The 24,543-nt window shown below is 39.5% G+C and overlaps 1 protein-coding gene across 14 annotated transcripts in view; it reads left to right on the forward strand.

Annotated features, from left to right (window-relative positions):
* ZBTB20 (zinc finger and BTB domain containing 20) overlaps positions 1-24,543 on the forward strand; it is a 777,577-nt gene that overhangs the window by 558,467 nt on the left and 194,567 nt on the right. Inside the window, exon 7 of one of the 14 annotated variants that reach the window (XM_074331585.2) lies at positions 1,281-1,352. The exons of the other annotated variants lie outside the window; for them this stretch is intronic. The gene's annotated coding sequence lies outside the window, so the exon portion shown is untranslated. The remainder of the gene's footprint in view (positions 1-1,280; positions 1,353-24,543) is intronic. 14 annotated transcript variants of the gene reach the window in all.

Raw genomic sequence — 24,543 nt, forward strand, 5'->3', positions numbered from 1 at the left:
AATAGGCAGTCATTCTTGTAAATTTATTAATGGAGTAAAATTGGTTCCTAAGAGAGATACTATCCTCCGTGTTCTAGACGCTAAGTAAATACAGACCGAATGAATGAGTCACAGTTAGTTTTTGACATAGCTGGGAGTTACCCTACATATTCAAAAACTTGGTTTTTAAGAACACTTCACGTAATTTTTTTGGCCTTAGGTGATGTGCCTTTTTACAAAATAGATTTCTCCCCCCTTTGCAAATTATTGTGTTTCTTGTTGATTCATTTTTGTTATTTCAAAAATGGCTCTCGTTGGCCATTTTTAGCATTTGAGCAAGAAGGTAAATAATTTGTAAATAAATAGATGATATAAATAAACTGTTATTTCAAAAAGTCTTTAATGAAATGAAACTTGAATGATCACTGTTTTGAACTTCCTTTATCTCTAGACCAAATCCACTAAGCCTGGCTGTGAATACTCTTTCCCTATAACAGGAAGTCGTGTTGCGCATTTTCTATGAGCAGAAATCTGAACCCTCTTGTTCACTCCTTTCCCCGGTGACAAACATAGTAGGTGCTCAATGAATAGCTGCTGAGTGAATTAATAAATGAATTACCTCTAATTTGTTTGTCGTTTAGTTCTGAGGTTTCCTGGTGAGGGGAGAGACATCTTTAAACTAACATTTACCTATTTCTTGAGATTTTGCATGCTTACTCTCAAAGGTAATTTTTGTATGAAAATCTGTAAGGAAAAAATTTGAAAAGTTTTTGAGTTAAGCTATTCTATAAAGAGAGCTCTTTTCTGTCTCAGAAAATATTGATTGATTCCATTTTGGTATTTATGGCCATTGAAACTGTAACTTCTTTCTTGGTCTTAAAAGTGTAAACTACTGTATTATTATAAATATATACTGATGTTAAAAGGCTTGAGGAATATAAGCCCTTGGGTGTAGACAGGTAGGTTTAGTCTGGAAAAAGCCCATTTTCTAATAGAGTTTATATTAGCTAAAGTATTAATTGTTGTTAAGAAAATGAAGTATCAAAAAGTGGGCACTTTGGTCCCCATCAGGGAAGTCGGAGATGGTAAGGGGCGCTGTCGTCGTTGGTCCAAGTACTCTCTCTGTACGAAATCTCATCTACTCCATTGATTTAGCATGCGGAGAGCCAATAGGACTCAGAAATGATTTGTTTTTTATGGTTTTCTGGGTCCTATACACGTGTGAGATTTTTTGGTTTCAGTCATTGTTATCAGTTGAGACTCATGGCTTCACCATCGATCTCTCCACCTTTGTTGCACAGTGGTGCTCCTGGGACCAAACCCTGTCGGAGACTGTGCCAGCAACCGTGCAGCAAGTTATCAGTCTGTTGAAGGTATTTATACTTTTGAAAATGACTTTGGCTGTGTTCTTCAGAAAGGGTCTGATTCACCTGAACCCTGCCTGCGCACCTCACTGCCAGAGGAGAAAGCCCAAGTAGGCGGAACACATGTATCTTTTGTGTACCAGTCTGCTAGACCTCAAATAAGATTAGTGCTAACATGGAGAAACAAATTTCCTTTTCATTCCACAACGTAACTTAGCTGCTTTCAGATGCAAAAGCCTCCCACACACACATACACACTCCATTCTCCCTCCCCTACCCTTTCCCCTTTAATTCCTGCCTGGAATGGATTCCTCCCAAATGAGGATAATCCTGCCTTAGCTGTTTACTCACTTGGTTACCTTCCTGGGCTCCGCACCGTCCACAACAGGCTTTGCCGCTTTTATTTATTCCTGCCAGAATGCACTTAGGAGTTTTTATTATTGTTATGGCTGAGGTGGCACTTTAGCTTTAAGCCCTTATATTTATGGTTTATAACTTTCTCTCTAAATTGTATGCTGGACTAGAATTTGTCAAGCGTAGTCTCTATTTAGATACAAATGTTTCGTAAAATTTGAAGAAAATGTTGGACATGGCAGCCAATCAATATCCAAGAATTCATTTCACTCACCTGCTTTCAGAGTCAGCTGTTATACCTCGATGCCTCATGTATGGAACACGCCTGGGTTCTCAGTAATAAGCCATAGATGCGTACCTAACCTAAGGAAACGATTATGGGGGGGGGGGAGGAAAAATAACCTCTGTGTTTTTCAATAAAATAAATTTAAATCATCATTGTTTTGTGTTTCAGAAATACCTTTGGACAGCCAAATGATGGTTAAATTATGGTTATTCATTCTTTAATGGTAATAGTTGATAATGGTGCTATAAACTCCAAAAGAGCTTTGCAAAACCTATGTTACATATATTACTTCATTAATCTTCATAACAACCCTATGAAATAGGTATTATTACTCTGATAATAAGACTCAGAGAGGTTAAGATATTTGCTCAAAGTCACCTTGGCTAGTAAGTAGCATTAAAACGATTTGAATCCCTATCCCCTCATCTCTGGAACCTTTGCTTGTTCTACTAGATCAACCCATAAACCTAAATATTCTGAGCTGCTACGCCCTTTATTAGTCGTCCCACATGAATACATTTCGTCATATGTTGAAAGAACACATGTACTACAGCCCACAGGTTGTTTGTTTTGTTCATTTGTTTTTAGATAGATTCTCTTTCCTTCTGCAGAAGATGGTTAGTTTGTAATCAGAAGTAAAGGTTAAAGGACCTATAGAGGAAAGAGACAAATACCTAAACAGGAATACGATAATCACTCAAAAGAGGCATTGTTTTTTAAAAATAAGTGTGCTTTTCCACTATTGTTGATTATCTAAAACTCTAAGCAGACATATTACAAGTTGAATCCTAATCTGTTGTGCCTTATATTCCTCCCCAGGAACTCTACCACAGACACAATTAAATTAAATATATATTACAGAAAATCAGGTGAGGAATGTTGTAGAACTGACAGAGAGTGGCACTAGAAACCTTCATTTTAAATTTCATGACTTTTGTGCAATTAGAAGCTCAACCTAACATTGCATTAGCTTAGGGGTTTTGTTTTGTATTTTTTCTTGCATTCAATTATAGATACTGAGTTAAAGCTATGGATGTTAATATTTTAAGCCTCCGTTAATGGTTGTAATCGATTTTTTGTATTATTTTTTGCCATAATAATCAAAAGCGCATTTAACCTGGACAGGAAACAAATCTAGGATTCTAGAGATTAATATTAAATCTGCTAATGTATTGTCCTCCCATCCCCTGGAAGCCTAGGGTATCTGATGCTATATGCAAACATTTACAGGTGACGAGAATCTCTGGAAAATGGCCGAGGTTTCAGTATTTCTCTTAGAATTGTCATAGTAGCATTGTTTTTCTAGTTTCACAGTGGGATATATTTTAAGCAAATGGAGGGTGGGGATTCAAAGATTTAAAAAAAAAAAAGAAAACTAAAGGAATTGCTTAATTTGTACATTTAACCCTGTATCATGTTTCTTCATTAGGGATATTTGCGATACTGATTCAGTACCAAGCACAGGGGGCAAATGGGACAGAAAGGGCACTAACTATATTGAAGATGGCACTAGAAATTTGGAGGGCTCTTAATAATTAGGTACTTAAGCTCACCTAGAGAAGTGATTAGTGCTTAGAAGTGGAGACATGGCTACAGGAACATAGATAAATTGGAAGGGAACAAAATGTCCAGCTTGCCGCAGTTATTTTAAACAATTGTAGCCTGCACAAGCAATGCTGGAATAACTGTTCATGCTGCTTCCACAGCCTCCCAACAGTCTGCTTGGTCCCAGTATGTATGACTATGGTGGTACAGATGTAGCCTGAGCATGAAGATCCTGGGTTGTTTTTTTGTTTGTTTGTTGTTTGTTTTTCCTATCTCTATCAGTGACAAACAAGATACTCTCAGATAAACCATTCACTCTCCTGATTTTTCTATTCTCCTCCTTGTGACATGGATGAAATATCTTCCACTCAGATATACTAACATTTATAACATATTCTTAAAAGTCGTGGGTTGAAGACAGTTTACAACTAAGAGAAGATGAACATTTATAGCAGTCACTCCGCAGACACGTAGTAAGAGCTCACGGGAGGCTAGAGGTACAAACACGCATGAAACATTGTCCGGGAGTAGCTACAGTCTATGAGGGGTGTGGGGAACCGCAAGGGTGGGTACAGTCTATTAAAGAGCAAGTAGAATATGACAGGAATGCTATTTGTGCCTTGCAGAGGAGGACATGATGCTGGACATCTGAAAAGCATTAATAAGTATGTATAATGGTAAAGAAACATTAATAATAATGGGATGTAGTGGAAAGCGCACTGGACTAAGAGTTTGTTCTGGCCATGCTGCGTACTGTGTGTGATCCAGCAGAAATCTTTGTTCCTTTGTGTCCTTATCTATGTAATGGGGGGAATAGCTTATTGCATATGCCACAAAGTACATTGAGAATCAAATAAAAACTGTGTATTGGCCACACTTTGAAAACTTTATAGTGCTCCGTAAACATCTAGCATTGTAACTATCATATCACTAGAAATGGTGGAAAACCCACATAATTAAATGGGTGATTCAGACCCAAACTAATTTCACGAAAAAAAAAAAAAAAGTCAAATAACTGTGACAGAAGGAAACGTTGATGCTTCTATTGTATGAATGATGCCTCTGACTAAAATTTTGTTATATGGAATTGATATTTTCTGGCCACACAGTAGCAAAATAATTGTGACTTTTCAGCATGAGAGTCTTCTGAAACTAAGACAGAGAAACTTAAAATTGAAAAGAGCCTGGACACTTATACATTAAAGATGACAGGATGAAAAAGAGGAGGATTGTGCTTTTCCAAATGTCAAAATTTAAAATGCTAATAAAATCCAATAAACAGGATATTTACCATGACTACCACGACTCGCAAAGGTTAGCGTGGACAGGGACCGGAAGCCATGGAAGGTGCGAGGGACAGCAGTCAATGAGGATGCCGGTCGGCGTGAGCTGTACTCTCACCGGCATGTGCGCAAGTCCTGGAGCTGCTGCTTTCATAGATTGAACCTGACTGTAAGCGCATTTATTAAGAGACTTTTTAACATGCACATACTAGTTCATTACTGTGTTTTGTTCCGTTTTGTTTTGTTGCATAGCGGAAGTTACTTTTGCATCTCAGTGAGAAAACTGTTCCTACATGATTTACCGCCAACAGTTTGAGTAAGATGACAGAATACGCAGACACAAGCAAGACCTGTGTCTACACATCTCAGAAAGAGAGCAGAATATTCAAACATGTGTATCTTGCACTTAATTTAAACTGCGTGGTTGGTTACCTATCTCTTCGGCAATTCAGTATAAAGTTTTATTACTGTGAAATAGAATAGGGTAGGGATTTATGTCACACAAAAATGAATTTCCATGGATGGGAACACACATGAAATAATTTAGGTAAGCAGTATGTCAAATGAAAATTTAAGATGTTAGAGCTGGTGATGCAAAGGGAGGAAGCAAAGAGGAAGTTTGGGTAATAGATGATAAATACATCACCAGGGAAAGAATAAGGACCACAGTTGCTATAGGAAGTTATTAGTAATGGCGAAGAACTGTAGAAAACGTTAAAGAATGAGTTTCAGGACCAAGAAACCAAAGCAAGTGATTAAATGAGGGGGAAGTCTCATTTTGAATGTCGATGGAAAGTATAACACTTAAAATAAATGAGAACCCTTAGCGTTATACCCAGGAGTGAATGAAAACCTCAGGCCTATAGAATTTCTGTACCTTTAGACACTGGAGACATTTTTTTAACTTTCCTTTTGCAAAGGTTACTGAAGGAACAGTGGTGAGCAAAGCTGCTGTCACCTCTGCAAAAATCCTTCCTTTCCACTGATTCAATTGTGTTTCAGAATAATCCCAGTTGTGAGAAACAGGATGTGAGAATGTTCACCCTCAGAGCTGCTCACGGAGTGCTCTGCTGGTTTACGGTGTAATCAGGTATGACGGAAGCGTATGAAAATCTTCCTTTTGTCATTCTGTTCTTCTTCCCTTTTTTATATGTTTTTGTGAAGAAATTCCTAGCAGTAGGTCTCTGACATATAAATTAAAAGAAGTAGAATTGTTAATGTGCTTTCGGGGCTCTAGTCCTCAAACATAGGCTAAAAATTTCAAAAGAACTGAAAAACCAGGATAGAATTTAGAATTTAATTAGCTAATTTAGATAAAGGACAGCGGAGAAGGATAAGGAGAATTTAATGTGTCTGAGTTGATGCCATCTACCAAGAGAAGGAACACAGGAGCAGGAAGAAGTTTGCCAAGAAAGAACAACTCATGGCTTTGATTTGGGACCATTTGTATATAAGTTGGCTGCAAGATGTGTCAATTTTCATACAATGTCCAGGAGACTAGAGACAAGCTCCAAAGAAAGTTCGGGGCTGGAGATAGAGATTCAGGAGTTATTTGTGAGGAAGTGGTAGGTGGAGCCATGAGGCTGGATGAGATGTGACTCCAGGAGACTGTGTGAGGAAAACAGCCCAAGGAGGGATACTCGTAAATTCCAGCACTTAAAGAGTGGACAAGAAAGAGGAGCTAAAGAAAGGATGAGAGGGGACTGTCTGAGAGAGAGAATGGGAAGATCAAGCCAGTATTGAGGAAACCAAGTGTGGCAGAGGGGCTGTGGTGAGGCCAACTAAAAATAAAACAGAAAATGTCCAAGGAATTTGGTTTGTAAGAGGTCGAGACTGACGCTGAGAGCAAAGCACCTCAAATGCAGTGATCTGTTTGAGATGATAGTTTATAGTCGTATTTCATAAGTGGCAGTGGTGGTGGAAGTCCCTTGTAACTCAAGATATTTTTCTTAAAAATCCCTTAGTTCTCATATTTCTCAGTTTATCTCTTCACTTATCCCTCCCTTTGGTATTATTTTAATTTTTCAAAATATTGAATTTGCACTTTATTTTAAGAGCATGGTTATTAGGCAGGCAGTACACAAAATGTGTAAGAGGCTGTGGTTGTCACAATATGATTTACACGCGCACACACACATACACACACCTGATCATCCCCACCTTTTACCTAAGTAGGACAAGATAAAAACTAGGATTTTTTTTTTTTTAATCACTACTGCTTTTACAACCTTCAATAAGTTTCAAAGTAGGTATGTTCTATTCAGCATTCATTCAACTAGCTAGATTTCTGTGGAGGATGAAAAAAAAATGAATGAAACACATACAGTCCCGGAAGTTCTTACATATCGGTAAAGAATTCATTATAAGGTGAAAATATGGTTAAAGAGACATAAATGAAGTGTCTTGGAGGGAGAGCCAATCTCTGGTTTAGGGGGCTTTTAATTAAGGTATTTATTTTTTTACATTTATGTTTAACCTTTTAAACCTCAATTACTTTTGCAACGACCTAATAATATTAGTTCCTATAATACATAAACCTCCAAATCTCAGAGGCTTAGTACAATACAAGTTTATCTTTTGCTCATGTAAAGACTGCTCAGGAATCCAGGTTGGCAGAGGCTCTGTCATCTTTAGCACGTAACTTCTAAGGTCACCTTGAGTGTGACATCCAGCCAGCCCACTGGTCGAGAGAGAGCAATAACTGCACAGCAACTTTTCATGGACTAGGCTTGGAACAGCATGTGTCACTTTTGCCGACATCCCACTGGCCAGAATTTACTCACAAGGCTGTAGCCATCTGCAGGGAGGGCGGGGAAATGGAGTTTAGTAATGTGCCCAAGAGGAAAAGTAAAGGGTTTTTTGAATAATTAGCTTGTGACTACCTAGGGGCCAGGGAGGGCCTTGGGGTAGGATTTAGACTTACAGACAGTGGGAGCGTCCCTGCAAAAGTGATGCAGGATGGGAAAGGGAGAAGGGGACTGCAAGAAGAATCAATTCCAGCTTCATCTCCATGCATAGGGTCCACAATGTCGGATGGGACCTGTTAACTCTCAGTATAAGCTCCTTAACAATATTGGTCTCTCATCTGAGAGAATTAGTTTATTTCAGAGAGAGAAAAAAAAATCCTACAATGCACAGCAGTTTACTTCACTGGATTTCGAATGTTAAAGCAGAGAGCGATCACAGACTTTCTCCTTATAAGCCCTCGTATCAGAGATGAGGGAGGGGACTTGGATGAGGCCATGCCCGCCAGCAGATGAGAAAATACTTTGTATACCCTTAGATTATAGCTGGATCATACCCAGGGAGGCATTGTCAAAACCAGGATAACACCAGGGCCTCAGCTTCCATTCCAGTTCTCTTTCTGTGAGGGAGGCACAAGTTTTAACATTTGAGGGGTGGCGGGAGAGGAGGGAGTTCAATTTCATTCACCACAATTATGTAGAAATAACCATGGCGCTTCATCACAAATTGTTTCTGTCATCATATTTTAAATTCTACTGTCAAACTAAAGGAAGAGAGCTGATGTAAAAATCTCTTCTGTGCTAATGAGTATAGTCCATATTTATTCTTTATATAAAAAAAAGATCTTGTTTTTATTCTATAGACCACTGTATATGTCCTCTTCTTCTCACACCTCATGTGGACATTTAACAGTCCAAATATACAGAATAAGGATAGATGAAATCAACATGTTTACTATTATTCTTTTACCTAAATTTCAACAGAAAGAGGGAACAAAAGGTGAGTGATGGATGAGTTGTATGGCTATAATTGAGTTTGTGTTGCTTTCATTGTTATAAAATTTTAATTGGCATGGATGCTTAAATGTATATCAAAATGCATGTCACAGCTTTTGTACAAAAATAAATTTGACTTCAGAACATGTTTTCTTACGTGAGAATGATGAATTGTCTCAAAACTTGTGATACTTTACTTATAAAAATCATAAGGTCAGTTCTTTAATTAAAAGATAAAGGAAAGTACTCAGTGTTCACGTAGTCAAATCATTTATATCAGGATAATCTAGTAATCAAAAAAAAAACTTATGAACGGAGAGATGTAATCTATCTTCAAAATAATTGGCCTAAGAATGACTTTTTTTTATAGTCTCATAAGACCCACCTCTAGCACACTCACATCTCAGTGCAAGAAAATGGAAATAACACAGGGTACAACAAAGAATTTGTTCTAAATTAACTCAGATCAGTTTCAATTGTGGGGCTTAATTATTTTTTCAGTTTAAGAATATAGCTCCTATATGTAAATATTCTCTTTTCCAAAACAATTAATATGAATGAATATATAGTCAATCTCTGGTATAGGAAATATAGATACAGTCACCCCTCAGCATCCACAGATTTATCATCCTCACATTCCCAACTGCAGATGAAAATACTGTTTTCAATCCTTGGTTAATTGAATCCGCAGATGCTAAGAGCTGGCTGTACTGTTCTATGCCATTTTATATAAGGGATTTGAGCATCCAAGGATTTTTTTATCTGCAGGGGAGTCCTTGAGCCAATCTTCCACACTCACAGAGGGACAACCATATACATGTAGATAGATATATAGATATTTATACAGAGGATGCCAAAAAATGTATACACATCTTAAGAAAGGAAAAAACTGTATTAAAATTATGCTGATGGTAACCACTTTGAGCAACTCTTGTAATTGCAGAAGTCAAATGTGACTTGTATTCATCTTTTGTTATCAGTATAGAGTATTATAATTTTAATACAGTTTTCCTTTCTTAAAATGTGTGTACATTTTTTGGCACCCTCTGTATATATAGGTATAAAATACTAGATTGGAATTACAGTTGACCATTGAACAATGCTGGGATTGGGAATACCATCTCCCACATAGTCAAAAATCCATATATAACTTTTGACTCCCCCAAAACTTAATTGCAGTCTTCCCCCTCATATCCACGGGTTTCAGATCCATGAACTCAACCAACTGCAGATCAGAAACACTGAAAACAATATATTCGATGTGCAGTTAGGAATCCATGGATGTGGAGGACCGACCATGCTAATAGGCTAGTGTGGACTGGAAGCCTTACCGATACACAAACAGTTGATTAACACATATTTGATATGTTATATGTGTTATATACTGTAATCTTACAATAAAGTAAGCTAGAGGAAAAAATGTTAAGAAAATCATAAGAAAAAGAAAATATATTTCTTTATTCAAAATAATCTGTATAAGTGAACCTGTGAGATTCAAACCATTGTTGTTCGAGGGTCAACTGTACCAGTAAATATATTTTTGTTAAGTGGTACATAATGCAGCCGTGTGTGCCCTCATCCCTGCCTGTGTGACAGTCTTCTCCATGTGTTTCTATAAAGGCAAAGGAGAAAATACTTTGCATACCCCTTAGATTATAACAAGGTATTATATAATGAAATATAGCTGAACATTTATACACACCACATCTGAGAATGTCTGTTGATACAAGTCTAATGGTCTAGCCGTATCTGGATGTGTGAGTATGTATGATACGGCTCTACAAACCTAGACAGCAAAGCGCTTCCTTCTCGCTGCAGTCCTGTGAAGTGATCTGGACATTGTCTTATCCTCCCAATATTTTGGCAAACAGCAGAGGCTGACTGATAAACCAGTGCTGGACTGAAGGCCCGAAAAGATTCTGCTTCCCAGATAAGAATTGCCCTCCTGTGAGGCTCCCACCAGATTTTTGGACCTGCCATCTAGTGGCCACTGCAGTGATAAGGCAGTGGTAACATTTTGGTCTTCATTTGAAACCTGGGGTTTAATTGTGGCTCCTCTGCAGATAAATCTGGAAGCGTTCCACCCATGGAGCTATAGTCCCCTCCTCTTTCATTAGACACTGCCGTTTTCATGGAGCAACGTCAATCAGAACATTTGTTATAGTCACAGGAAAAACAGATTTTTCACGCAAAACGATACACTTCCCACCTGGAATTTTAAAAAAAAGAAGAAAAGAAAGAAACCAAGTCTTCCATTATTGAAAAGAGATCTAGAGTGGCAAAGGAAGAGGGAGGGGGAAGGAGAGGGAGCTGGAGAGCAGGCATATATTCTGTCAAGTAGTTCTGCTTGTGAGACTAATTCTTCCAAACTGTGCACCCAGCAGAGTAAACCTCTTATTTTGCTGCTTTTGCTCTGATCCCCCACGTAGCTGTAATATTCTAGTTGTTTTCCCCGGTCCTATAAACCACGTAGGCATTTGATATGATACATAATGTTGGCAAAGGAGCAATTTACAAATGACTTAAGTAGGTAATTATTTAGTAGAATATAGGTCTATAGAAATGTATGTTACTGTAGCAAAACCTGGTAAGAGGTTAGTTTTGTTTCGGTGTTTCTATTATAATCCCTGGTTATTAGTTTTCCTTTTTCCAGGGAGTTATGAGCGGAATGTGAAAATGCACAGTGGGCTATTATTATTTATTATTTGTCAAAGAAACAGGAATATACAGAGCAGAGGCCGGTTTGTGCACTACGCCAGCCGTCCCCAGCCCCAAAGACCTCACAATACAGCTCTTAAGTAGGTGCTGAAAAATGCAAGACAGAATGAAAACAGATGGATGAATGATACTTATTCAATATCTTAAATATAGAACTCAGTGGTGCAGGTGTATCTTCAGATGTTATTTGAAAGAAGAGACAGACTATCTTGGCATTGTGTCATTTATTCATAAATATTATAAATTTTATATTATTTGAGAAATTATTCTAAGTATACAGAATGGTTTGAAAGAAGTTGTGAAAGCCAATTCCCTCAAGTGAGACAAAGGGCAAATTGAATGAGAAGCAGGAACTGAATACACAGAAAGTGGAGAAGAACCAGGTCAAGGATGGAGCCAAGGGGAAATACATCCCAAGGGGATACATAAAGTTTGATGGAAAACAATCGCAAGGATTTTTTCTTTTTTAAGAAAGAATCAAATCAAGCAAGAAAAAAGATGATCTTGGCAGCTATGTCCTGAAATACTACAATTGCCGAGAGACTCCAGGAAGAGTAGTGGCAAAGGCCATGATTTAGTTACGGAAATGGCAGTGTAAGAGTGCATAGTTCTGTGTGGCGGACAGAGGACATGGTCCTGAAGACGATACAAGAAGCAGGAAGAATAGTCAGATTAAGCCTAAAGCAGAATCAAAGGTGCGAAAGGAGTTACGGTTTTCAGATTGTGGAGGAAGACAAAAATCAGTGACCCTGTTCCGTGAAGCTGTCGTATTTTTCTGAGCATCCATTGTCCGTTATGTATCCGTGCACCCATTATGGCGTCATTATGCACGTCATTACGGAGTGTATCATAGATGTTAGGTGGCATCCCTGACTCAAAAACAAACCTATGTTCAAAGTGAAAACCTAAGATGAACACACGTTAAACAATTAGAAAATACAAAGCAGCTAACGTTATGAGGCATAGTGGGGTTTTTAAGAAGGTGGAAATCAGCAGGCCTCAGAGTTATCATGGAAAAGCCATCCAGGAGATGAGACTAAAGCTGAGCCTTGAAGAATTGATTTGTGGGGAACTGACATTAAGAACAGAGGAGAAATATGAAATCATCAGGATAGAAATTAACAGAATAATTTGGGGAAGCAGTGACATGCCCTTACCATGTGAAGTGGATGGTTTGAGCAGGATGGTTAGGGGATACAGGTAGGATGGTAAACTGTGTGTGAAACTGAGAAAATGTGGATTCATCAGCCTGTGATGGGGCCATTCATGAATTCATTCTAGAAATATTTGTTGACAGTGTATTATGTTTCAAGCACAAAATAGACAAGATTTTCTTCCTTGTGGAACTTACATTCTAATGAGGGGAAAACAGAACCTCCCTCGAACACAAAGCAGAAACATAAATGAACAAAGTAATTTCGGATAGTGATTAGTGCCATGAAGAACATTAAACCGAGGGATAAAAAAGAGAGTGCCTGGTAAGAGTACGGACAGCCCAACATAGGGAGAAAGGAGAGTAAATATTTGAAAGTGGAAATTCTTAAGACTTGGAGATAATTTGAATAGAAAAGACAAAAGGACAGCACAGGTGATTTATAGCTATCTACACTGGGAAGTCATAGGTTTGCTGACGCCAGTCATATAAACTGGGAAGATGGAAAGTAAGAGCGGAAAAGTCGAGAGGGAGTAGGAAAGCTCACTGTTCCCGTAAACCCAGCTCGTGGCAGCTATCTACTAAGCCCCAGGATGCTACCCCTAATTTCTTAAAGATTTTAGCCACTACTGCACTAATGCCCTTTTCATTTCTACCTCATCACAATTCTTGGTCATTTCTGTGTCTAAATATACGATCCTTCCAATACCTTGCCTCTGCCAAGTCCTTGATTCTTTAGTGATCTGTCCACTGCCCTACCCTAGCTTCCCTCTCCCAGGGTTATACTTTTGACCTTTTAATTACTAACAATTGCAACTTCTCCATAATCCCAATTTCAAGTGTCCCACTCTCCAACCACTGCCTAGTTTCCCAGCCTAATCACTCCGTACAGCAATTCCTGAAGCCCACCGAGATCTCTAATTCATTGGTTCTACACGTAGCCCCTTATATTCTCACTGCCATATAGAGTGTGGAGTCCATGGAAAATGATTTTAATCATGTCCTTGCATACACCTTGAGCACCTTCCATCTTCTCTTGCTTCGCTGTCCTTTCCTGGCAGATCTCAACTCTAGTGATGGTATGCAGCTCCCTGTCTGTTCCATGCATACCTGCCAGCTGATTGTGGCTGGTGGAAAACACCTAGCAAACTGATGACCCTCCCTTTAAACTGATGACCACTCAAAGAGGCTCTTAGTGCTGGCTGCTCTGTAGTTACTGTTTCCCTGTCCAGTCTCTTCCCCATGTCTCTACAAGAATATCTCCTATCTTTCCCTCTCCCAAACTTCCAACATCTCCTCCCCTATTCTTACTCTCAACTTATGACCCTCTTCCTACTTCACTGAGAAAATAGAAGCAATCAAAAAAGATCTTTCACAAACATGCACTCCCCAGCACACCTACCCTCCCATCTGCACCCATACCCACAGACTGCTTTCTCTCCTACTACTATGGAAAAACTCTGCGTGCTCCTGTCTCAGCCCACCTCTCACTGTGCATTAGATCCCATCCCCTCTCACATACTCATAAACAGAGCTCCTAAAAGAGCTTCCCTCTTTCTCTCACTTGATCGATTTTTCCTATCTACCAAATCTATCTTTCCTATCAGCATACAAACATGTTGTAATGTCTCTTACCCTAAATAATACTCTCATCTGGCCCCACGCTCCCTGCCAGCTACTATCCCATTTCTTTCATTACCATTATAACAAAACTTCTCAAGAAATGGCCATCATCACTATAGACACTCTCCATCCTATTCTATAATCTTCTCATTACCTCTGCACCCACCAGGGTCGTAACACTGCGCACGCTGACATCACCAGTGACTTCCGTGTTGCTAAATCCATTAACCAGTTTTCAGTCTTCATCTTCCCTGATCTCTCAGCATTGTTTTACCTGGCTCATTATGCTTTTCTCCATTAAAACACTTTCTTTACTTGGCTTTCAGTCCACCACACTCCCTTGATTTTTTTCCTACCTCACAGATCATTTCTTCTCCATCTCCTTTGCTGTCATATTCTCATTTCCCCAACATGTGAACACCAGAGCATCCTAGGACTCAGTTCTTGAACCTCTTCTCTTCTTTATCTCTGTTCACCTCCTTCATGTTCACACACAAGCATATGGTTGAAGCTTGTATCTCTCATTCACGCCTTTACCCTGAATTCTAGACTCACATAGTCGATTGCCGACTCAACATTTCCAGTGGTAAGTCTAATGGGCATCACCAACTTAACATTCCCAAATGGGATTTCTTATTGTACCCAACAAATATATAGTCTTCCCCACTTTGGCAAACGGTATCTCCATCCTTAGACTTGCTCAAATACAAAATTTATCTCCCAGCCATTTATTTTTCTCACACATCCAACCTATCAACAAATTCTACAGTTCTACCTTCAAAATACATCCAGAATCTAACCACTTCTCATTCTCACCATCGCTACTACCCCGAATCAAGCTATTATTATCTCTTGCCTGGATTATTGCAATAGCCTCTGGATTATCTTCCCTGCTTCTAGCCTTATCCCTTACAGTCTACGTTAAAACAGTAGCCAGAGTCACTCTTTGTAATATATGTAATGTAATTTAAGTCAGACCATGTCACTCCTCTGCTCAGAGCTCTCTAATGGCTCACCACCTACGCAGAGGGAAAGCCGAAGCCTTTGCTGAGCTTGAAAAGACCCTTAGTTTTCCCTATTACTTCTGTGTCCTCATTTCATACTTGACCTCTCACTCACTCGTCTCAAGTTCCATTAACGGCCTTGCTTTCCTCACCTACATACGTTCCTCACCTCAGGGCCTTCACACGTGCTTTTCTCACAGCCTGCAGTGCTTTCCCCAGGTAAGGCCTGTTTGCTCACCATCTTCAGGTCTCTGTAACTTGTACTCCCAAGTAAGGCTTTTCGTAATCACCATGTTTAAAAATGTACCCCCTCCTTTTCTTCATTCCCTTCAGATGTCATATATATTTTATTTACATATTTATTTCCCCTGGCCGTGGAATATAAGCCTCATGATTGCAGGGTTTTGGTTTTGGGGTTTTGGTTTCTTTTTTCTGTTTTGTACTCTAAGAAATCCCCAGTGTCCAGAACAGTGCCTGATGCATTAAGCGTCTTCAGTAAATATTTGCTGGATGAATTAAGAAAAAGAATGAGTACTTTTTTCCCTGAGTTCGCAGGTGTTTCTATTAAATGCAAAACTTAATATTGTGGCATGGGCCCCATGATTCTCCTTGGCAAAATTTTCAGATTTTTCAAAATTAATTTTTGAAAGTAGGAGCACTTTATGCAGACTAATCCCAAATATTAGATAGGCCACTATTTCTGTTCAGAACCCAAAGCAGCAACATCTAAAACATTTACTTTTTTTTTCATTTAGTAAATGTTTATCAGGGAATATGGGTGTTTTAGACACAAGTAGTGACGTGTGCAAAAGCTCAGAAACATAAGAGAACTTAGTACAATGGACTGTTACAATATTACAAGTGACAGATAATGGAAGCCCCTGCTAATGTGGTACAGTGGGAATGAGAGACATAGAAATGTGAAAAACATCAATAAGCCAAAGGGCACTAGAATCAAGAAACCTGGTTGATGGAGAAAACAAAATATTATTTACCTGGATCATGCTATAAAGCGGAAAGGGACTATCAAAGAATTAGATTAAGAGTGGAACTTGAGCATAGAGGACCTGAGCTGTAACATTCCCTTTGTAGGATGTAGACTTAGTATCCCTCATTGTTCTAGTTACTATAAAAACATCCAGTGTGTTCGTTGGTGACTCTGGTAGAATCATTGTGGAAGGTGTTTCCAGATCAGACCTTCTCATTCTTTCAACCCCCTGACAGTTGAAATAGTTTGAGATCCTAAATTTTCTACCTCGTAACCTCACCCTTCCTGAAAGTGATTTTTCTTTCTTTTTTTTTACAGAAATTACTAGATTAATAAATAGAATATTATATGTGTGTATAGATAGATACACACACATAATAGTTGAAACCCCAATTAACTGTGAATATTGCTTTCTATGCACAAAAATCTCCTTTGGTTATTAAAAGAAATTACATTTAGAATTACAAATCTGGTGATTATTTGAGGAGAGATGAAAATCAATAGGTGATTCCCAGGTAGGAGGCTTGGGCAGATCGGTGAATGGTGACGCTATTTGCCCACGTAGGGAACAAAGAAGGAAGAGAAACTTTGAAAAAGATGATTCAGCTTTGGATACATTGAGGAACTCAATTGGAATTGTCCAGTAGGTCATTTGATATAAAGGGTTGGAGGTCAGGAGAGAACTAATGGCCCAAGATGAAGATTTGAAATTTACTAACATATTGGTGATAATTAAAGTTGGGAGACTTTATGGAAATTAATGGATGTCAAGTGGGCAGTGGAATATATTAGATGAAAGTATGTGTAATGAAACATTGCCAGATCTAGACCTGTACATCAAGGAACTTATAATCACTCATATGACATTTTCTTAGACTGGTTTTCTCTTAAATTCGCTCCCTCTCATTCCCTACACCAACCTGTATCCAATCTCCAGCTTTTCGTTCTGTTTAAAAATGTCTATGGTTTAATACCTGGACCCTTTACATTTAGCAGACATGCCGTTATCCGTATGCAGAGAAAAAGCGTGTATGTGAGATCACTCTGTCAGTGAACTCAAAAGCTCTCGTTATTTTACGAAACTCTAGGATGAGCCTGTTGGCATGATGACAATGTTCCCTAATCTATGTATTCTCTGAGTTCTTGTCAGGTTTCCTTTCACTGGTGTGCATCGTATTCTTCTGTTATAACATGAAACCACTGGGATGGTTGAGGAGATCCCTGTTAAAAAGTGAGAAGGATGTCATCTTTATTCTTTGTCTTTCTGCTTGTGGGGAAGGACATAGAGGCAATCGGTTATTCCCGGAGGGCCAGTCTCCCTGTAAGTCAGCCATCCTCCAGAAATGGAACTTTCAAGTTTATTTTTTTCCTAATTCTTTTTTTTTTCTTGCCTTGGGTCATTTAAAAATGTTTTCTTGCCGTGCCACTTTTGTCACCTCTATACCCTGGTAGGTTTATTTATTTACTCTTTTATTTTTGAATACCTTACGTCTGTTCTTTCTCCTCGTACTTGAAATTTTCCTGACAGAGACAGCCCTTGTATGGAAAGTTTGTTGGGTTTATGGTAGTAGTTATAATCTCGATTTTCCCGAATTTCTAGGCCCTGTGATCATCAGGGCCTTCTCTTTGCTATGCCTCTGTATTGGCCGTCTCACTTTCTTTCTTGTGTCTTACCTTCATTCCACCAAAACAGCTTCTGCAAAATGTGTCTTCCTCACCAATCATAGCACTGCAGTGATGGCGTACGCAGCCTCTATGGTAACTGGGACACGTGCCACAATACCAAGACCACTGGGGCAACCTTCATAGTGGGGAAATCGGTGCGTTCACTCCTCTGGCACCATGGAAGTTCCCCCACTGACACCGGAATCAGATACTACTATTTTAATATGCAGGGCAAAGAAGGGAGCAGAGGAAACGCTATAAACCCAGTTTCTCTACAGGCACCATACTGGGTGTTAGTGGAACTCTTGAAGTTCCTTATCATGAATAAAACTAGACTGGTGTGCAGCTCCAGACCAGACATGGATAAACTGCTTGAATTAAGGGAGAACCTTCCTTTTTCTTACAGTTACATGCCTAGTCTCTAAGCAAGCTGGTTTTATTGAAATTAGGACATACAGAGGGTGCCAAAAACATGTATACACATTTTAAGATAGGAAACCTGTATTAAAATTGTAATACTCAATGTATACCGATAACAAAAGATGAACACAAGTCACGTTTGACTCCTGCAATTACAAGAGGTGCTCAAAGTGGTTACCATCGACGTCCAGATACTTCTGATTACGGCGAACTACTGCTTGAGTAACACTGACCAAAATGTCCACGTACCTACATTTTTTGGCACCCTCAGTATTCTTAGGTAAGCTCAAGGAAGTTCTAATACACTATGAAAATTATTCACTGACATTGCAGAGACAGACTCTTGCAGGCGGTTTCGCCCATAACTGCATGTTGACCCAGTGGGGGCCAAAGGCAAAAATGGCTGTGTCTTAGCATGCCTTAGAAGGGGGCAGTTCTGTTGGATCATGAAAGGAATGAGAATGAAGCAAGGCGCTTCCTCTGGTTGCTTCCTCTAGGACTGCACTTCCTCCCACAAATGTGGAGGGCCACACTCCCAGGGACAGCCCAATAGAAACGAAGGACCTGAAGCAGGGTTTTATAACCGTGGCCTTGTTGAGATTTGGGGGCCAGGTAAACCTTTGTTGTGGGGGGCTGTCCTGTGCATTGCAGGATAGTTAGCAGCATCCCTGGCCTCTGCCCACTAGATCCCGGTGGCAACTTCTCCAGTCTTGACAACAAAAAAGGTCTCAAGATGTTGCCAAATGTTCCCTGGTGGGGGCAAAAAGTTGCCCCAGGTTAAGGACTGCTGGCCTAATGTAAGAAAAGGGTAAGAAAAGAGAGTTGGAATATTCCTTCAAAGACCCAGGATATTCATTGTTAGTCATTCAGCAGGTATTACTGCATCCCTGCTGTCTTCCACACACTCTTCTGTGTATCAAGGATACAATGCCAAACAAAGGCCTGCCCTCATGGAGCTTACTTTCTAGTGGATGTATGCCACATGTTTCTGACCAGCTGGATCCCTTGATGCCAATGCTTCAAATGCTTCAAGCCAACTGAGGGACAAGAAAAGGAAAACACAAGTTCATATTTAAAGACTCTTTTTTAGTTTATGAACCTCAAAAACGGCTTTGATTTAAAAATGAAACTTGGCAGGCAAGTGATTAGTTCATATGTTTTAATTTATAATATGTTTTAATCATTTTGGGTGTTTTCAAAACAAATGGTGAGATTAGGGTTGTTTTTCTTTTTTCCTTCTATTTTTGGCCCCTTTCCTCTGGAAAGTCCTTCTCTTGTGTTTAGTTTTTGGTGTTCTTAGCGTATTGGAAGAACACTTTTAAGTATTTGAAATGTGTGCCTGTGGATGAAAGGAGATGCGGAAGAAGAAACATAGAACCCTGTGACCTTTACTCGAACAAATACCAGCACCCAAACCCAACGCAGTGTTCAGACATCATTTCCTCAAGGATGCCTTCTCACACACAGTACCCTGACCCCGCTGCTCTCCCGCACGCTTCCTACATCCATACCCCAACCGTAAGGAAGGAATGGCTGTGAAATCAGTTGCTCAGGTGTTTCCCTTTAGAATGCAAGCGCCGTAGGGCTCAGTGCATGCGTGCTCTGTCCGCAGTTCCGACTTCGGCACAGGGGCTGACACACAGGAAGTGCTTCAGAAATACAGACGGTGCCAAAAAAATGTATACACAATTTAAAAAAGGAAAAAACTATTAAAATTATGCTGATGGCAACCCCTTTGAGCACCTCTTGTAATTGCAGAAGTCAAACGTGACTTGTATTCATCTTTTGTGATTGGTATATATTGAGTATTACAATTTTAATACAGTTTTTTTCCCTTTTTAAAATGTGTATACATTTTTTTGGCACCCTCTGTTCCCTGACTGTGGGTGACCCTACCCCCACTCTCAGACTTCATGGTTGGTCATTATTTTGTAGATGCTGAAGTAACATGTAAACTCCTACAATCACGCTTAAATGAGAAAGTCCAGAGAACAGCTTAAGTTCATTAATCTTAGGGATATTTCAGGCTTCTATAGAGATTGTAGGAATGTAAGGGAAATAACAGGGCATGGTATTTAGGAATATTTTTAAGTATTACTAACACCCTAAGCATTGTTCAAGAGTTAGTGGGTTTAGAGTACAAATGCTTATGATTGTCGAGTTAAGTTACATAATGTCAAGTTAAGTTACTTGTTTTCCTGTTTGATGTCTATTTCCCCCACCAGAATTTAAGCTTCATGAAGGTGGAGAACTTGTCTTGTCAATAACTAGATCCTCTGTGCCTAGAATGATATTTGACACATAGTAGGTATTCAGTGAATATTTGCTGAATGAATAAATGGTAGGCATTCAATCAATCCTGTGTTGATGGATAGATTAAGTGCTTGTTAGTACAACAAAAATGCAGTAACATGATATTTTTATTAATTCATTCCTCAAGTATATTTAAGTTTTTCCTATATGCCCCACATCCTAATATCCTCTCTAGACCAGTGCCTAGCACATAGTAGGTATCCAACACGTATTTAATGAGTGAATGAGCTCATTAGTATTCCAACATATTTAAATATGGTTTATTTACTAAGTGTATTAGTTTACCAGGGCTGCCATAACGAAGTGCCACAAAACTGGGGGGCTTAAACAACAAACTTACTGTCTCCCAGTTCTAGAGGCTAGACACCCAAGATCGAAGTGTCAGTAGGGTTGGTTCTTTCTGAGGCCTCTGAGAAGAATCTGTTCCATGCCTCTCTCCTAACGTCTGGTGGTCTGCTGGCCATCTTTGGTATTCCCTGGCTTGTGGAAGCATCACCCTGACCTCCGCCTCCATCTTCACATGGTGCTCTCCCCATGTGCGTGTCTGTGTCCAGGCCTTCCCTTAGGTAAGAACACCAGTCGTATTGGACTAGGGATCCACCCTACTTCAGGATAACCTCATCTTAACTTTAGTAGTCACATATGCAATGACCCTGTTCCCAACTAAGGTCACATTCGGTGTTGCTAGGGGCTCGGTCTTCAACGTCTGAAATTGGGGAGGACACAGTTCAACTCATGACACTAAAACAATGGAGAGCCTCAGGTAGCGATATTTTAAAGGTTAAGTTCCATTTTGAAAACATCAACTTCTGAGAATAACATCTAGTTTTATGATTCTAAATGGAAATTGATATGGTGATATTAATAGCATTTACTATATTACACAAAAACTTGTGTGTTCATAGAGAGGAAACACGGAGAACGTCCAAGAGGCATGAGTGTATGTACATAGCACATTTTGTCAAATGGTGTGTGACCAGACAGTGGGTCATGTGGGGAAGACTGTTTGAGATCCTGAAGGGATTTGTATATGAATCAAAGGTATTTGGTATTTGGACTTTATCTTACAGACATCAAGGGACCAGCACGGAAGTCAACACTCAGTGAACTGTAGAAGGGTATAAAAAGGGTGAATTTAGTATACATGTAAATAATTCAATGAACCTGACTTTAAAAAGAAAGAAATAAAATGATGAGGTTGAAGAATGGACCTTGGAAACTAGCAATTCAGAAGTTTTTGGTGACTTTGGCAGTTTAATTAGGAACCACTAGAGAAACCAGATTTTACTGTGTTGAGGAATAAACCAGAGTTTGGGAAGCATGAAGATGGTACAAAGGAGGGGAAAAATCAGCTCCACTGAATGTGGTGTGTTTTTTTTGTTTGTTAATTTGTTGTGGTTATTGTTTGTTTAGATGAGGACTGCAAAAGCATGTTGGCGGGCAGTAGGAAAATGGCAAATGTAGAAGGCAGGAGTAATTGATACAGTAAGACCCTGAAGGAGGGCATCAGGGGCTAGAGAGAAGAGTCTCTGGAAGGTCATGGCTGGGTTCTGACAGAGGTGGAGTGATGGGAAGACCATTTGCCGGCCTCTGGCTTCTCTGTGAAAAAAAGAGGCAAAGCTAAGAATTGAGAATGAAGAGTAGAAGGTAAGTTACAAGTTGTAAAATAGCGTGATGAATGGAAACTGGGAAGTGAAAAAGGAAACTGACTAGGAACAAATAAAGAATTATAAAGTAGTTCTGAAACCCCAGCTCAAGTTGGAAACCAGGACTCTGGAGGGGCACTAGACTGTACAGTTTTGTCATTTTTCTCCTGCATTGCTCAGCAGCCTGGGAGCTGAGGAGAACACGCACGCGTGGGTTCACCTGGGCTCAAGAACGAGCTAAGTACAGTTGAGAACCATAGATGAGGGAACTGATGGAGCTGGTGGGTGTCTTTATATTTAACAACCATGAGGGTCTGCCCTGGTAGAGAAGAAATTGGAGATTAACAGTCTGGGATAAAAGAGAAAAAAATGAAAATCAAGAAGTCATGGTGCAAAGGTAGAGTACTTGTTTTCTGGAGGTGCATACATCCCAGTAAGGGTGCCTGCTGCTACCGCACATATTTTGTGCCACCAGTTCCAGACTGAACACTCTGGGGGGCATAGACTGGCAGGAACATAGCCTGGAGGTCAGGGTTTCATTGCCAATTTTGCCAGTAACCTAAGGCTGTCATCTTTACCACCATTATCACAGAAGGCTGGTTCTTAGGGAAAGAACGTACTTGTGTATGTAAAAGTAGGGACAATGGTAATAACTGTCAAGAGGCAAATGTTTTCACTTTTTGCCTCAGATTCCAAAAGTGTTCTGATGTTTCCCTCAAAGTATGCTCTGTCATTTCTCTTATTTTAAGATTCTCTCTTTTTCCTATTAGAGAGTCTTGAGTCCTGCACCCCTCTTTCAGCATCCACACTCCCTTTCTGTGTTTCGTCTTTCTCCTTGCTTCCTCTTGTCTTTAGACATTGAATGTTGTCATCTGTTTCAGCAACCTTCCCCCACCCAATGACCAAATAAAATATTCCCATAAGCTTTATACTGGAATTTTTTTTCCAAGAACACAGGGCTAAAAAGTCGGTGTTTGTTTAGAAAATGCTTGTACGTACCTTGCAGAGGACCCTGTACAGCTAAGCCTTCATACCCTATGCATTCAGATGGAGCCATGTGCCCTCCATGGTACTCATAAGGAGACCGAACTCTGCTCCTGTGGGCCCTGCCTCCATGTGTCAGACGGACAAAGCACCCACCATGTTATCTGCCGTGAGAACCCATGCTCTAGTTATCCTTTACTTGCTTGAGTGACGTGATGAACATCATACATAAGGTTTGGTCGTTTCCTAAACCCCATGAGAATTCCTAAGCTCCTTCTCATCTTGATATTGTTTACATATAAGTTCATAAAATGATTTGGGGGGAATTTCAATAGACAACTTAAAGAAGTCCCTTTTTCCTTTCAAATATAAATCCTTATAGAATTACATCCCCCACTCCGTTGTTGTTTTTTTGGTTTTTTTCCCCCCTATTCATAACTCTCTTACACCTCTTCCCAGCAATGCTAAGAACCAGCTTGTCTGGAGATTAATATGATCAGACATACCATGAATTTTTTAAATCTCAAAAGTCCCAGTTTCTAGTCTTGGTCATTCATACATAGGTTGTATTTTCTTGCATATACAAATGTGCAATATTATCATAAGTCTTCTCTAAATTCCTTTTTATTTCAGTCTCATTGTCCCCTAAGATAGTCATTTGTTATAAATGTTCTTTGTTATAAATATCCCCTAAATGTTTCTTTGTTCTAAAGAGGCAGAGAAAAGAGCCTGAAGGGCGGAGGGGAGACGAGTATGAAGTGATGATGGAAGGGAACGCACTCCAGGGATGAAGGGAAACCAATGAGGAGATGGAAAAAGTAGTGATTTCCCTTCTCCCCAGGCCCCTCAGACTGCTTTTATGTTTGGTTTTGATATTCCTCTCATCTAATGCCTCAGATGACCTCTTCCTAGCCATTTATTCTACAAAAAAAAATACTCCTCTCACTGCCAGAAAATCTCCCTACCTACACAACAAGTCAAAACCTCCTGCCCTAGCAGCTTTACAGCCTCTCCAGCCGGCCAAGCCCCCGTCCTCTGACCCCAAGGACCTGAACCCAGTACCGTTAGTCCCACCCTTCCCTACCCCGCGCTGGCGTAGAAAGTGTTAATGGCTGACGTAAGTCTGAAAAGAACTTAAGCTGTAATTTGATTTTACTTTATTAACATTCAAAATATAAACAGTTAAATTACACATTGAATTCATTAATTCTCCCTCCACTATTTAGAAAGATGAACACTACATTTTTTTAAAAAGGGATTGATTGGTGTCATATGCGTATTTATTCACTTGTTTATGCAAGATAACAAGAATATTAACATGGAGGTAGAACCATGGTGTTTATCATTCATCACCACTGTTTATATAAGAAGAAACTGTCAGAAAAGAAACAGGGAGCGAACATTTGTTCCTCTGCACCCACATCAAATTCTTCCGTTTTTGTTTAAAAGGAGATGAGGAGAAAAAAAAAGTTGAACAA

This window comes from Rhinolophus sinicus, chromosome 17 (genome assembly GCF_057876585.1).
Source record: "Rhinolophus sinicus isolate RSI-liver-muscle chromosome 17, RSI-T2T, whole genome shotgun sequence".
NCBI lineage: Eukaryota > Metazoa > Chordata > Mammalia > Chiroptera > Rhinolophidae > Rhinolophus > Rhinolophus sinicus.